Source organism: Carya illinoinensis, chromosome 1 (genome assembly GCF_018687715.1).
Source record: "Carya illinoinensis cultivar Pawnee chromosome 1, C.illinoinensisPawnee_v1, whole genome shotgun sequence".
NCBI classification, from domain to species: Eukaryota; Viridiplantae; Streptophyta; class Magnoliopsida; order Fagales; family Juglandaceae; genus Carya; species Carya illinoinensis.
In genome coordinates, this window is record NC_056752.1 from 54,948,235 (window position 1) to 54,965,273 (window position 17,039).

Sequence of the window (17,039 nt, forward strand, 5' to 3'; positions counted from 1 at the left end):
AGAGATAAAAATATCTGTACATTCTAAAATTATATTTAATATTACTTTTTATATTTTATAAATCAAAACAAATAGAACACCAAAAGTTAGATCTATTATGATTTTGATCAAAGCTAAGGCCTAAAATAAGAAAGAGATTAAAGTACAAAAGAGCTCTACAATAGTCATAACTACATGTATGGAGTGACAATAGAGATCCAAATTCTTAAAGAATAACCAAAATTTGAATAATTTACATATCATTATCTAATATTTGATTTGAAACAATTAGGCATTGTTTGGATAGCCATATGAGTTGAGATTATTTGTGAATATTAATCAAATGATTTAGATTATTATATTTTATGAGATTTTGAGATAGGAGAGAGAAAAAACTAAATAAAAATATTATAAAGTTAAAATATTGTTGAAATTTAATATTTTAATATATATTTTTTATTTGAAAAAAATTGAATTATTATTTTTTTTATATTTTGTTTAAAAGTTTAAAAAAATTATAATAAGTAAATAATGATCAAATAAAAAAGTTGAATATTTAAATAAAAAAATTAATATTTATAATATTTAAACGTTAAAATAAGTTAAAGTAAAATAATAACATTTTACAATTCAAACGAGACCTTAAACTTACTTGGTCATCTATCAATTTTTCCAATTCAGTATTGAAAATAAGATTTTGGACTCGCGCCATATGTTGGATAATGTTTTCTATTAACTATACCAAAATACTTCCAATAAATTTATGAGTAATATTACTCATTATCTTAATTTTTATTATCTTATCATTATTCTATGATGTAATATTAGATAATTAAAAATTATTTGTTATATTTTATCTATAAATTTATTATTTAATATGACATCTTAAGATAATGAAAAGATAATAATAAAAAAATAGATAACAAATAAATTTTTTATAAATTTATTGAAGTTTTGGACATAAAAGTGCAGAGAAAATTGATTCGACCATCGAGAAATTTGTTATAAAATTATCCGAAAGACTATATTTCCATAAATATGAATAAATAATGTAAAATATAAATAAAAATAAAATACAAAGTAATGGACTAATTACTATAAGCCTAGGAGAAAAGAAGAAAAATTATCTGTACCCGAGCTCAGCATCACTTAAATAATTCAAATAAAAAAAATAAAAATCCTGTCCATCCGTGGGACCGTGAGCTAAAACCCAACACGTGCGAGGACCGGGTCCAACTTCATATCACACGTGTGGGAACACACCCAAACGCCCGAGCCAGCACACTCGCAAGGTGGGACCTACACCTCAACGGCCGTAGCAACCCCCAATGACTCCTTCCACCTCCGCTCTTACCACCGACTATCACCGATTCATCTCCACCGACGACCGGGAACATCGGTACCGGGGCCCGCCGACCCTGCCTCTTTCTAATCTCACTTAGCTCCATCTCCGGCCGAATCTTCACTGGCCCAATAAAAACCTTGTGCTTCCTAGAACAACTGTCCGGATGACGGTAGCTTCCGGTTGCCGGAGCCGTATCAGGCTTCGGACCTGGAACCCGCAGCGAGTTGGAACGAATGGTGTTGGTGAACCCAATCGAGTGCATGATATGGGCTTTGTTGAGAGACTCTGATCTCCACTTTGACTTGGTTTGGAGATTATAAGCGGATACTTCTTTCTGGTGCATGATTCTGCCGCAGAAAATTATGGTGTCGATCTCGGGTTTCATTTCTGCGTTCGGGTTGGTGGAGAACTCGAACAATTCCGGTCGTGACGGAGAGCATGGATATGTGGGAGGAAAAGGGTCGGATTCGGTACTCTCTTGGTCGTTAATGGGAAGGTCGCAGAGAGAGAGCACGTCTTCCTCCAGTTCTTCGAGGTCTTGGAGATATGTTTGCCCTTCCATTTCTGTCTGGAACACGTGAAAGAAAATGGTTGGAGCAGAGGATTAATGAGATGGGAGGGAGATCGATGGGGATTAAAGAACTCTTTAGTTGGTGCTTGATGGGAGTGGAAAAGCCAAGTTATATAAAAGGAAGAGGAAAGGGATGGGAGAGAGGATCCACAGAGATAGGCTTCTAGATTAAAGGAAGAAGATTTCTGGGCTTCTAGAGTAAAGGAAGAAAATATCTGGGCTTCTAGAGGAGAGAGAGGGAGAGAGAGGGAGAGAGGACGCGTCATTGAATGAGGGCTTCTGGAAGAAAAATATTGTTTGTTATTTGTCGCTGAGTGAAGTTGGGGGTGGTTGAAGAGAGTAGATATACGGAAGTGGAAGAAAGGAAGAGAAGACCGAACCACGATATACATTATACATTGCTCTTCTTCTTAAATCAACTTTTTTTTCTCCCGAGCTAATATTTTACTACTAATTACTAGAAGGAGAAGAAAAGACGAGCGGAGCAGGAAGATCTGACCGATACTTGGGCAACAGGGCAGGAAAGTCTGAGCTAGCCCCTTTCATTTTCAACGATGGATTGGTCTTCTAGAGAGAATAAATAATTAAGAAGAATTATTTACTAGTTTAATTCGCCTCCGCTCTGCGTGTCAGCTTGACCTTTCACTACCGCTTCACGCAAAGAAAAATTATTATTAATAAATCATTCTGATATTGCCGAAATAAAATTAAAAGGCCTAATAGGGCCGGTCCATCCATTAATCCACTACAAAAAATAGAGGGCCGATCCAGAGTCCAGGCCCAAACAAAATTGAAATTGGGGGCATTCCGAGAATTGAACTCGGGACCTCTCGCACCCTAAGCGAGAATCATACCACTAGACCAAATGCCCTTATGTCAAAGATGCCACTGTTTTTACCTATATCAAAGATTGGTTGGAATCCTTTTTTGCATCTCATTTGTGAACCTTGGGCGTCTGAATCAAAATCGAAAGCTCGAGCAATGACCAGGACGGCTCTCCTTCTGTTCCCTGCGCAATCCGCGCAATTGATCTCGTCTAGAAACTACTTCACTTCAGGTTATTCTCCGTACTCCTTCTCTCTGCCATGTCCTTTTTCGATTTTATTATTCACTTTCGTTTCAACCGAAAGATGGAATGCCTGATTGCTTTGGTTTGAAGTAGTTGCCGTCCTCAGAAAGTTCGTCGGTTTGCTCTTTCTACATGATTGAAAAAAAATTTTCCGCTGCTTGTTTATCCATAGCTTTGCAGATTACCTTTCTTGCTTTTCTTTTTACCTGTAATACTTATTCTTCTTAAGTACCTTTCGGGTCCTTGGAAAAAGATGGATCTGAACGATTACACAGTTGAAGGACCGCTTAAATTTAAAAAAGAAAAAGAAAATAAGAAGAATAACATTTTACCAATCAATATATTACTGTCTTGTATGCGTTAGGGATACAATGTGATCTCTTAGTGATACAGGAGGATGTTGCGGCTAATACATCATTACATTGTTTTGGAACTCAGTCCAAAAGGCTCATCTTGGTGTGTTACTCTGCTGACCACTGCAACCTCTCTTTGTACTGCTTCAACCTCCTGTACCGCTTCTTAACACATTATTCAATTGATGATTCGTCAGTGATCATGAAGCAGGCTTCTATCCATTGGGATTCTCACCCATGTATATTTGAGCAATTTGAGAGTGTAAAGGGATATTATTCCTCCTTAATAACCAATTAATTATGGTTTAAAAACCAGATGCCATTTAAAAAATTTCAACTGGTGACATATTAGTTAGTTTAAGTGCCACAATCTTGATGACCAATCATTTCTCCTCCTAAATCCGTGAGTCAAATGGTTGGCCCAAAGTAGGATACAAAGGCTTTCTTCAAGTCAGATTTTGTTGTGTTTAAACCAAGTATACAATAATATCCTAAAGATCCCAAAATACAGAAATCTGAATACGTAATAACATTCAAGAATTCCAAATGCAGAGATCCTCCAACAGTATGACAAAAATATATATTTTGTATACACAGATTCAAAACAGAACTAGAATCAGAAATCTCCAAATGATAAGATATTGATCAACACCAAAACTTAGTTGAGATATACACAGGATATGATAATGATAACAGGATAACAAGAATAACAAGACAAGCTAATAAATCGATAAAAGAAACAAGAAATATGCACAGAAACATAAAGAAGAGGAAAGAAGAAGATACAAACAGAGATTACGTGGTTCGGCCCTAATGGCCTACATCCACGGCAGGAACAGCCTCAGAGATCACTTTATTGATGAATCTTCAAGGCCAAAAAGCCATAGTACAAGATAGAACTACAATGGAGTCGAGAAAAGCCACAAGATCATGGCTTTTCACTTTCCCTCACAAACCCTAGCTCTTTCTCTCTCTCGGACTCACCCAAGCTCTCAGACGGCTACAGTACAAAATGAATCACTCTCAACCCTAACACGATAAGCAGGTATTTATATGAAGCATAGGTTACATCAAGGCTCAATTGGACGGCTCTTCTTCCCTTCCTCATTAACTTGATACGGCACCGTATAGAAGCATGTGCTCTGCACGTGTCTGCATTACTTCATTTAAATATAAATGTTGCTGCTTCATAAGCCACCGAAATCATCTAATTTCTGTATAGATCAGTTAGCAACAGAGTGAAATATAAAAGATTGGCACAAATATCACAATTCTCCACCTTGACAATATTTTATTTTATTCATCATTCCTATTCTACTCTCATCTTGGCTGTTCCTGCTTTGTCCCTCTACTAAGGGGCCCCAACAGTTTTTACATTAATTAAGTTCAAACAGTGTTTGAACTTTACTAATGGCAAGGACTTAGTCATCATATCTGAGGGATTTTCCTCTGTTGGAATTTTCTCCACTCCAACTTCTCTAGACTCAATTACATCCCTTACAAAGTGAAGCCTAACATCTATATGTTTAGACCTTTCATGAAATACTTGGTTTTTAGCCAAGTGTATAGAGCTTTGATTATCACAATGTACAGTTATATTTCCTTTGAAAATGCCCAATTCATGTGATATCCCATTCAACCATATAGCTTCCTTTATAGCTTCTGTCAAAGCTATATACTCAGCCTCTGTTGTAGACAAGGCTACAACAGATTGCAAATTAGACTTCCAACTAATAGCCCCCCCAAAAGCAGTAAAAATATATCCTGTTAGAGACTTCCTAGTATCCACACTACCAGCATAATCAGCATCTACAAACCCTTCCAATTCACACCCTTCTTTAACATTATTCTCATAATTCAAGCCCAAAGCAGTAGTTCCTGAAATGTATCTTAATAGCCACTTAATAGCCTGCCAGTGTGCCTTACCAGGGTTACTCATAAACCTACTAACAACACTGACAGCATAGGTAAGATCAGGTCTTGTACAGACCATTGCATACATTACACTTCCTACCATACTAGCATAAGGTATTTGATGCATAAACTCCATTTCAGATTCAGTTTGAGGGGCTTGAGTAGTGGACAACTTGAAATGTTGACCTAGAGGTGTGCTTACAGGTTTAAATTGGTCCATACCAAATCTTTTAAGAATTTTAGATAGGTAGTCTCTTTGATATAGAAACAGACATCTCTCTGGTCTATTTCTTATAATATCCATTCCTAAAATTCTACTAGCTGGTCCTAGTTCCTTCATATCAAACTCAGATTTTAACATGCACTTAGTCTGTTTAATCAAAACAGGATCTTTACATGCTACCAACATATCGTCTACATACAGCAACAAATATATTAGTATTCCATTAACATCCTTATAATAAACACAGCTGTCATAACAGCTTCTTTTAAACTCATTTTCAAGCATGTAAGTATCAAATCTCTTATACCATTGTCTAGGTGATTGTTTTAAACCATATAGAGATTTTTTAAGCAAACACACCTGATCAGAGTTAATATCTTTTGTAAACCCCTCAGGGGGTTGCATGTAAATTACCTCTTCCAATTCTCCATGTAAAAAAGCAGTTTTTACATCCAATTGTTCTAAGTGCAAATCATTATATGCTATAAAGGATAAAAGCAATCTAATGGAACTATGTTTAACCACAGGAGAGAATATCTCATTATAATCTATTCCCTCTCTCTGAGTGAAACCTTTAGCCACTAATCTTGCCTTAAACCTAGTCCCTTCTACCCCTGGTATGCCTTCTTTCCTTTTAAAGATCCACTTGGATCCAACCAACTTAACCCCAGCAGGCTTTGTAACTAAATCCCAAGTTTTATTTTTATTTAAAGACTCCATTTCTTCTTGCATAGCAAGTATCCACTTAGTGGCATCCTGGCTTGCAATGGCCTCTTTATAAGTCATTGGTTCTTGATAAATGACCTCATCAGCAATAGTCAAGGCAAAAGCAGTGAGCTCTGCATGACCATACCTAATGGGAGGTTTTATAGTCTTTTTCTTCCTGTCTCTTACTAACATGTAAGAGTCAGGATCTGGTTTATCTAAGTCCTCTGAAATTTGGTCCTCAGACTTACTGACTTCCCCAGTATTACTACCAGTTGAGGTGTTTCCTCTCTCCACCTCAACCTGTACATTTCCCTCTGTGTTTCTAGGTATTTGTTCTATTTCTGTATTCTGGACCCGAGCCATTTGAGATTCATTAAAGATCACATCCCTGCTAATTATGCATTTATTTCTACCAGGTTTGTCTATCCATAGCTTATACCCCTTCACACCTTCAGGGTATCCCACAAAAATGCATTTTAGTGCCCTAGGGTCTAACTTATCAGTTTTTGAATGTGCATAGGCTGTACATCCAAAAATTCTAAGGTAATCATACCTGGGAGGTTTCCCAGTCCACATTTATTGTGGTGTTTTAAAGTCTATGGCAGAAGATGGACACCTATTAATTAAATGGACAGCTGTAGCAGCAGCTTCAGCCCAGAATGTTTTAGGTAACCCAGCATTTGACAACATGCATCTTACCCTCTCTAGAATGGTCCTATTCATCCTTTCAGCTAGACCATTCTGTTGAGGTGTTTCCCTAACAGTTTTGTGTCTTAGAATCCCTTCCTTTTGACAGATTTTATTAAACTCTGTTGACAGAAACTCTAACCCATTGTCAGTTCTTAATGTTTTTAATTTTCTGTCTACCTGTTTTTCAACTAAGGATTTCCATTCCTTAAACTTTTCAAAAGTGTCACTCTTATGTTTAAGTATGTAAATCCACACCTTTCTGGAGTAATCATCAATGATGGAGAGAAAATAATTCCCTCCACCATGAGAACTTACTCTAGAAGGTCCCCAAAGGTCAGCATGTACATAATCTAGAGTCTGAGTAGTCAGATGAGTTGCTCTTTTAAAACTAACCCTTTTAGCCTTTCCATAGACACAGTCTTCACAGAAAGGTAGATTGTCCAGGTCTGCCTCTTTCAGTAGACCCTGTTTCTTAAGTTCTAAAAGCCCTCTTTGACTAACATGCCCTAGCCTCCTGTGCCATAGCACAGATTTTTTCTCAACTTCATTATGTACAGGGGATGCTTCCCCTACAGTTGTTTTCCCAACTAAGGTGTAAATGCCATTCTTTATAACCCCTTTCATAATTGTAAGTGAACCTTTAGTAACTCTAAGGATCCCTGATTCAGACTTAAAAGAATAACCTGAGTTATCAAGCATACCAAGAGAAATTAAATTTCTCTTTAGGTCAGGTATAAATCTGACCTCCCTCAAAAGTCTCTCCATCCCATCATGTAGTTTTAGTCTTACACACCCAATACCCATGATTTTACAGGATTTATTATTCCCTAGAATTACATTCCCACCATCCAATTCAGAAAAGTTTTCAAACCAGTCCCTGTTAGGACACATGTGAAAAGAACAACCTGAATCTAATATCCACTCACCTTCATGGCCTATATCAGATATATTTAGTACTTCAGCACTATCATACCCATCTAACACCACTGCTGCATCCCCTTCATCTTTGTTCTTGTATCCTATCTTTGTTTTTCTCTCAGGACAATCTCTCTTGAAATGTCCTTCTTTGTGACACAGAAAACATTTTAACTGTTTTCCTTTAGACTTAGACCTATATTTCTTGTTTTCAGTTTTTCCTTTCTTGCCTCTCTTTTCTGGTCTTCCCCTAACAGACAGACCTTCACCATGTTCTTGTTTGGTATTTTCTTGATTTTGTAATTCTCTAGCATGAAGCACAGATTGCACTTCATCTAGAGATATTGCATCTCTACCATACATCATGGTCTCCTTAAGGTTCTGGTATGAGGAGTCCAAAGAACTCAATAAGAGAATTGCTTGATCCTCATCCTCCACCTTAATATCTATATTAGCTAGGTCTAATATAATCTTATTAAAAGTATCCAGATGTTCTCCTATTGAAGTTCCAGAAGACATCTTAAGAGTATATAACCTAGTCTTTTTATATAGTCTGTTTGCTAGGGATTTAGTCATATAAAGATGTTCAAGCTTTAACCAGATACCAGCAGCAGTTTCTTCACTAGCTACTTCCCTTAAGACCTTGTCTCCTAGGGAAAGGATCAGAGCACTATGGGCCTTTTGGAGAATTTCCCTTTGGACCTTCTCCTTCCATTCCTCTTTCGAGGAGGAGCCCATTTTATCACTGGTGAGGGCATCCTGCAAGCCCTGTTGGACTAGCAGAGCCCTCATCTTAATCCTCCACAGACCAAAATCATTTTCACCTGTGAACTTCTCAACATCAAATTTTGTGGTCCCCATAGAACCTGAGCTCGTGATACCACTTGTTGTGTTTAAACCAAGTATACAATAATATCCTAAAGATCCCAAAATACAGAAATCTGAATACGTAATAACATTCAAGAATTCCAAATGCAGAGATCCTCCAACAGTATGACAAAAATATATATTTTGTATACACAGATTCAAAACAGAACTAGAATCAGAAATCTCCAAATGATAAGATATTGATCAACACCAAAACTTAGTTGAGATATACACAGGATATGATAATGATAACAGGATAACAAGAATAACAAGACAAGCTAATAAATCGATAAAAGAAACAAGAAATATGCACAGAAACATAAAGAAGAGGAAAGAAGAAGATACAAACAGAGATTACGTGGTTCGGCCCTAATGGCCTACATCCACGGCAGGAACAGCCTCAGAGATCACTTTATTGATGAATCTTCAAGGCCAAAAAGCCATAGTACAAGATAGAACTACAATGGAGTCGAGAAAAGCCACAAGATCATGGCTTTTCACTTTCCCTCACAAACCCTAGCTCTTTCTCTCTCTCGGACTCACCCAAGCTCTCAGACGGCTACAGTACAAAATGAATCACTCTCAACCCTAACACGATAAGCAGGTATTTATATGAAGCATAGGTTACATCAAGGCTCAATCGGACGGCTCTTCTTCCCTTCCTCATTAACTTGATACGGCACCGTATAGAAGCATGTGCTCTGCACGTGTCTGCATTACTTCATTTAAATATAAATGTTGCTGCTTCATAAGCCACCGAAATCATCTAATTTCTGCATAGATCAGTTAGCAACAGAGTGAAATATAAAAGATTGGCACAAATATCACAGATTTAAAAAAAGTGAGTTCTTTATTTATTTCCCCGTTTCAGACAAAAAAAAAACCTGAGTTCATTATGGTTAACGACTCATTCACTTATACATGTTTTCTATATATCTATGTATATGAGAGAGAGAGAGAGAGAGAGAGAGAGAGAGAGAGAGAGAGAGAGAGAGAGAGAGAGAGGAAACTTTCGATGACCCATATATGGTTGCGTTTGAGCTTTAAAACTTCTTTGCACATGCCTGTCAACTAGTATGGTATATTTGTCAGCTATACTGTCTTATATTTTTTCTTACTTACAAATCCTCATCCCAAAGTCTCCCTTTTACCCCACCTCCCTTCCTCTTATGAATTCGATGAACTTCATGATCTTACCGTTAGGTTGCTCGCTGTTAAGAGATACATAATTTTGACATCTACTGTTCACTAGCGATAAGTTTTTTCTACATTCTTCAGCTTATCATCCTTCTAGGTCTGGGGCATGGGCTCATGGCCTGAAGCCTGAATGCCAAACCCAACTTCAGTTTTGCCATTCTAGCCTTAGGTGCTGCCGCCCAAAAAAGATGGGCATCTCAAGCCACCACCAAAGAATATGACAGCAAGATTAGTATTGGACTTCGTAAAGGGGGAGAAGCCAGGCAAGGTGCAAAAGATACTGGAGTTGTTTATATGGTCCGATCTCATCCACTATTAAGAAAGTAAACCTCCTTTCTCTTTCAACCTGCTACCTGTCAGCATCACTGGGCCCGGTGCCCAGTCATAACCTTCATGACATCTCCTGACATGAATGTGATCCTCAAGGGTGCAGTTGCATTATCAGTGATATTTTTGGGTGCTTCTACCACTGCTGCCCTTCACTGGTCTGTAAGCCCATACGTTCACAAACTCAGGTGGCAGCCTGTTTCAGACAGCTTCGAGGTGGAGATGCTGTCATGGCTTGCCACATATATTCCTCGGACTATTAAGTTTGCTGATATTCGGCCGCCGGAGCCTAGGACTGAGTATCGACAATGTCTGGGTTGAAGTGCCCTACCTCTTGCTCCAACTCCAACTTTGTTGGAGGTCGAATCTAACTCCAATCCGCATAGCCTCCGATCCGACTTTGGAGCGGAGTAAGATTTGAGTTTTTTTCTTTTTCAATTTGACAATCTTGAGCTTTCACTAATCGGATTAAGGCTTCCAGATTTCAATTTTTTTCAAAAATATTTTTTTAATCTCAATTTTATTATAACATAACCAAAATTGAAAAAATAAATCATTATACAAATTAATGCTTTTATACATTAGTATTATATGTTATTATACATTGATTATTATATATTACTAGTATATGTTATTATACTTTAGTTATTATATATTAGTATTACATGTTATCATAAATTTATATATATATATGTGTGTGTGCGTGTGTTTATACATAATACATTAGTTATTATATAATAAGTAGCATTACATCTTATTATATATTAGTGTTTATACATTAGTTGTTATTATACATTAGTGTTACAGGGTAGTAATATTTAATAGTATGGTGTTTACATACTAAACTATTATTAGTGAATTTAGTCTATTTATGTTAAAATATAAGCATATTATTTTATAATAATTTGCTCATTATAGTATATTATTGAATTTAATTAACTATATAAGTTATAGTTATATAAAATATATGTGATTAATATATAAAAAATACATATATTTTTATAAAATATGTATAATATCGGAGTCGGAGTTAGACAATTAGAGTTGGTCCATCATGACCTCCGACTCCGACTTATTGGATCTGCTTCAGAGTAGAGTCGGTGTAGAATCAGAAGCAAAATTAGATTTTTAAATTTTTACTTAGCCCTACTGGAGACCAATAGGCCTTTCGTGACATTCAAGGCGAAAGGGCAATTTTACTTTTCCGATGCGGAGCATTGTCATAACAAGGCTTTGCTGCCAAGAATGACTGCAAAAATATGAGTCGGTTCTCAAGAATCTGTCACTGAACACATCGATGAGAGGTCTTGGAAGGTTTGCTTGTAGATCGGCTAAACTATGTCACCATCACGTTTGTGATAAGCCCTGGCTTGGAATCTTTGGGCATTTTACCAGTCTTTATCCCTGAGACAAATTTGAGTTGTTTTGACATAAAAATTTAGGTGGTACCAATCGTTTACTTGGTACAAGACAATTCCTTGAATGTGCATCATCGATATATAGAGTGAAATCTCTCTTCATCTCTGAATTACATGATCTAATTCTTCCCCAGCTTCCCTTTATTTTTCCTTGTTCTGTTCGATTGCATGCTCCTCTTCCTTTTGCTTGTTCTGTTCGCATTTCTTCCCGATAATACGAAAGAACGAGGCTCTGCAAAAAGTTAATGGTGCATCTCAAGTTCTCAACAGACTTAACTTCAGTGGTCAATCCGGTGGGACCAAAAGTCACCACCATACCAGGCTTGATAATACCGGTCTCGACACGACCCACACGCACGGTTCCAATGCCACCAATCTTGTAGACATCCCGAAGTGGAAGACGCAGGGGCTTGTCTGAAGGTCTCTTGGGCTCCTGGATCATATCAAGGGCCTCAAGAAGAGTTGGGCCCTTATACTGGTCAAGGTTGGTGAACCTCTCAATTATATTGTCACCCTCAAATGCAGAGATGGGGACGAAAGGAACCTTGTCAACCTTTTTCAGGTAGGAAGAGACTTCCTTCACAATTTCATCATACCTTGCCTTTGAGTGTTTTGGAGTTGTGGCATCCATATGTCCAAACGAAGTGTAAAATGCATTAATCACAGCCAGAAAAAACATCTGGATGCTTCGATTAGATAGCAATAATAGCCATACCAATTTCAATTAGGAATAAATATGATGTGAAATAGGCTGGGATCATCGTACCTTGTTGCAGCGGCAAATCATTTGCTTGACACCAAGGGTGAAGGCAAGGAGAGCATGCTCACGGGTTTGTCCATCCTTGGAAATACCAGCTGCAAAACCACCAGTGGTGGAGTCAATGATAAGAACGGCACAATCGGCCTGAGAGGTTCCATTGATCATGTTCTTAATAAAGTTACGGTGTCCAGGAGCGTCAATGACTGTGTAGTAATACTTGGTTGTTCTCGAATTTCCACAAGGCAATATCAATGGTGATACCACGCTCATGCTCTGCCTCAGTGCCTTGAGCTTGTCGAGCACCCAAGCATACTTGAATGATCGCTTGTCATTTCAGTAGCTTCTTTCTCAAACCTCTCAATAACACGTATGTCAATACCCCCAAGCTTGTAGATCAAGTGGCCAGTAGTGGTCGACTTGCCTGAGTCGACATGACCAATGACCACAATGTTGATGTGAACCTTGTCCTTGCCCATTATGAAATCTTGGCTTGAAAATGTTAAAACTGTGCAAAACAAAGGGTGAGACCGTGAGAAAGAAAGCTACATCTTTTCCTTAATTTGAGAGAAAATTGTAAAACAATATGGCCATATATTAACAGATAAAATGTGCAAACTCAAAATGTGCATTGAAGAAAAATAAAATGTCCCAATGAAATTAATTATAGCAAATTGACAGAGGAGTCAAAAGGAAATAATTTTAGGCAAGAGCTCATTAACATAGTGGTTCGATTATACAAGATGGCCCATGGCCATGCATTCTTTATCCTTGTTGGCATTTGGTTATAATCTATATATGCCAATTAATGTGCAATAAGCTACTGGTTCACATTAGCTTAATTACTAAGTTAAAAAAAAAAAAAAAATTGCAGATCTCGGGATCCCCAGTCCGGATTCCCGTTTATGGGACTAGTATTTTTTACTGAAACTAATCCATACAACATCTACATCCGTCAAGTTTAAGTAAGGAAAATGATAGTGGTACCGCTCCCAACTCCCGTCGGAAGCTACCACTCATATTTTATTTTATTTATTTATTTTCCTTCATGATTAAGGAATTGTTTTTTAATTATGTTGTAAATTTTTTTAAAAAAATTATTTAAAAGTGATATATATATATATATAAAATAACACTACAATTAACTAACCGCTGAGAGCACCGCTGGGAGCGGTGGACCGTGGACGGAGCACCGTCCTTTACGTAAATAGCAATACTACATACAGTCGTGGAATTGTAAACGCCGTACAATCGTTTTGAAAAATAGTGAGGTCCATGATTAAAAAGTTAGTTTTTTTTTTTTTCATGTGGGTGTCATATTAATTCATTTTTTTCAAAATGACTGTACGTCGCTTGCATGACCACAATTGTAAATATAATTTCTCTTACGTAAATACCCTCGGTTGCTTATTTGCGAGGTGATTACGCATTTTTCAATTTTTTTCGAGAGCTCACTACTCAGCCATCAGTGCTGGTACTTGGACTATACACGCGCTCTTGAAGAGCGTGGAAATTAGTCCAGATAGTCGAAGAAGTCGTAGAAACAAGGAAACGCAGGCGGACAACGTCGCATCAAAGAAATTTTCTCAGTTGCTCAGTCGATTATTGACCGCCTCTGCCTCCTCAGTCCTCATCGTCGAGTCGGCGCCAAGGAAATTGGTCTCGGATTCGCTCCAGCTCAAGTGGATCCAAATTGAGATATTTTCCATCGTCCTCTCCATCAAGCGCCTTTTCTCTGCTTGCGTGCCTTCGCCACTTCCGCTCTTTCCTCTTGGGCCACCATCTCTACCGACGGTATGAACAATGCCTCTTACAATCTCATGGCCTTTCTTTTGCGTTTTCACTTTCGTTCTTTTTCTGGGGGCGTTCTCAAAAATTAATTTTTGGTAAGTGAGGTTTCGTTTGCCTCTCCTTCATTCTTCGAGCTTCTTGAATGCATGAGTTTCTTATCTCTTGCCTGTTGGCGCCAAGGGCTGCCAAACAAAAAGGAAAATGCGAGTAACTCAAAGTTACAGTTTAATTATTTTATATTTTTACTTTTTTGGATGGGGGAGTTCGAGCTGAAAATTTTCATCTGAAAAATTGGAAATAGATGTCATTAGGCACTTGACTTTATGTTTTTTATTTAATGATTAAGAAAATAATTATTAATGAAATTGTGGTTTTTTTAAATTTTATTTTTAATGATTAAGGATATTAAAAAAATTTTGAAAAAAAAATAAAGAGAAAAAAAATTAAGTAGACTAATTGTAAACTCACCTGAGTGGGTCCTTAGTACTATCCAAACAAAATATAATGAGATAAAAGTTTATTTTAAGGCGCGTTATAATATTATTTTTTTAAAACCAATATTTGCTCTCATTAGTGATGGTATGCACACTGATTATAATTCAAGATACAATGAATCTATGACAAATTTATTTGTTTAATTGCTTTAAGTACACGTGAAATTAGATCCGAGCTCCAATTCTTTGAATAAATATGGAGCCTCAATAACACTTAAGACCCTGTTTTGATATAAGAAGTATTTTATCTCGTCTTATTATTACTGTTTTTTTAAATTTTTACATTAAATATAATAAACAATTCAACTTTTTTAAATTTTAAAAAAATAAAATTTTGTTTTACTTTCAATTTTTAACTTTTATTTCATTTTAGCTCACTATCCAAACGGACCAATAGCACCTAAGCCAGTGAAATACTTATGTTATAAACACATACCTAAAATTCTATAAGCCTTATAAACTTTCCTAACTTCTCACTCTTCAAAATAAATCCTAAAAATAATATTAATAATAAATTAATATATAATTATTTTAAAAATATTTCCACCGCAACTGCTATACTTGCTTTGTGGATCTGAGTTGGAATCGGTTCTGTAACTTGCTAATCAAGTGCACCTTGACTACTGTTACAAGGAAAAGCGGTTCTTAAGATTGATTGTAAGTTAGTAGAGACCTCCTTTCAAACAAAAAAGTTTTTGTGGTTGTTAAGGCGATTTGATCAACATTCTTTTGATGACAAATGGCTTTACAACGATTACCCATTTGCATCTGAAAGAGTGATAGAAGTACTTCTATATATATATATATATATATTGGGAGTGTAGTTTTGAATTCAGATTTTTTATTTAGAGAATTAGATTATATGTCATCATACTATTAAGCTCTTAGCAAGTGATAAAAATACTTCACTACTAATATTTGTCGAAACTCTCAATTATGTCTTGGGTTATATTATTTTAGAAAACACTGAAAATTATTAGTGGCCTGTTAATTTTTACACTACATACCGATATGATTTCTCCATGTCCCGGTTTTATACAAAAACCCACCCCCTCTGAAGCCACCCCCTTGGGAAAGACTCAATATGAGAAAATCATGATCTTTGTCAATGGATAAGAAAAGCAGTGACTCTATTTTCAGTTTTCTAACTGCACATAGAGCGATGGCTACAAAGAATCTACAAAATAGGAAAGCTGATGGAAAATCTCAAGTAGCCTCTCATGGCCTACTAAGAATGGATGCTTTGAGTGACTAAGAATCACAACACATCAACCAATCGAGTTATCTGTAGCAAGAAAAAGCAGGTCCATGCTCAGGTTTGTAATGTTGTGTGGTTTCATATGTAGAAATGCAATCTGATTGTTTTATCTTAAATAATTATTGTTCCTGCCAAACACCATCCCCACAAATCCATGAATCCGCTAAAGCAAAATAAAATAATAGATGTACTTGAGAAATACAAGATTTACAGAAAATCTTCGCATGGATATATTCGCATGAAGAGGGAGATATTCTTATGGAGGGGAGATACTATTGTTTGGGGAGAAGCTCCAGAAAAGAGAGAAAAATTAAACCTGACAACCACGTGTATGGGTATGCAGTGTAAGAAGCTTATGTATAGAATTACTTATTCAGTATATATATGTGAGTTAAGATATTTGATTAAATTTTAAAAAATGAGAGAAAAAAATTTGAATAAAATTATTAGAATAAAATTTTTTTAAATTTGAAAAAATAGTATTGTTTTTTTATTTTGTTTGAAAGTTAGAGAAATCTGTAATGAATAAGTAATGATTATATATATATATATATATATAAAGGGTGATAATTTGAAATTAAAAGTATTTTGTATTTGAGAAGAAAATATATGAAATTATCTTAGATTATATTATAATAATTAAGAACCCGACCGACTATGTGATATAAGAAACAGACATGATTTTATTCAAATGTGTTTCACAATTAACTCGACAAGTTAGGCATTCGGGCACATTATCGTTCATTTTGTCGTTACGTTTTCAAACTTTTGGTATTATATTTGGATTTAAACTTTGAAAACAAGTCGTAGATGATGCACAAAAGGCTCGAAAATGTAATGATTGTACATTGAAAAGAAGAAAAGTGTTTTCTCGGGAAAATTTTGTAACAAGTCATTGGTTGAAAAGAGCATCCAAGTTCTAGAGTCAAGAAAACATGGCAGAAATTAGCAAAAAGGCAAAACTCAATAGAAAGAGCTAAAAACACGTTGAACGAGAAATCAATGCATGCAGAAGCAATGGAGGAGCAGTTTTCCTACCGTGGTTTCTATTTATCAACACTGTTTGATCTTTGAAGATCACCATCATGTGTCGTTGAAGTTTCGCGTACGTACACAGAAAATTCTACACAGATTACGTACCAAATTAGATATTTGATGTCATA

General features: G+C 36.2%; 1 long non-coding RNA gene, 1 other non-coding gene and 2 pseudogenes across 2 annotated transcripts; 2 read left to right on the plus strand and 2 right to left on the minus strand.

The window, feature by feature from the left end:
• The first annotated feature begins 2,608 nt into the window (after nt 1-2,608).
• On the plus strand, nt 2,609-3,700 carry LOC122289636. The gene is made up of 2 exons (XR_006236211.1): nt 2,609-2,952; nt 3,358-3,700. It is a non-coding gene; the product is annotated as an uncharacterized LOC122289636 (long non-coding RNA).
• TRNAP-AGG lies at nt 2,695-2,766 on the minus strand. Its single transcript has one exon. It is a non-coding gene; the product is annotated as a tRNA-Pro (tRNA).
• Nucleotides 3,701-9,649: 5,949 nt separating the features above from the next.
• Nucleotides 9,650-10,691, plus strand: LOC122301193 (annotated as a pseudogene).
• Nucleotides 10,692-11,556: 865 nt separating this feature from the next.
• LOC122301201 lies at nt 11,557-12,812 on the minus strand (annotated as a pseudogene).
• Between the last annotated feature and the right edge of the window lie 4,227 nt (nt 12,813-17,039).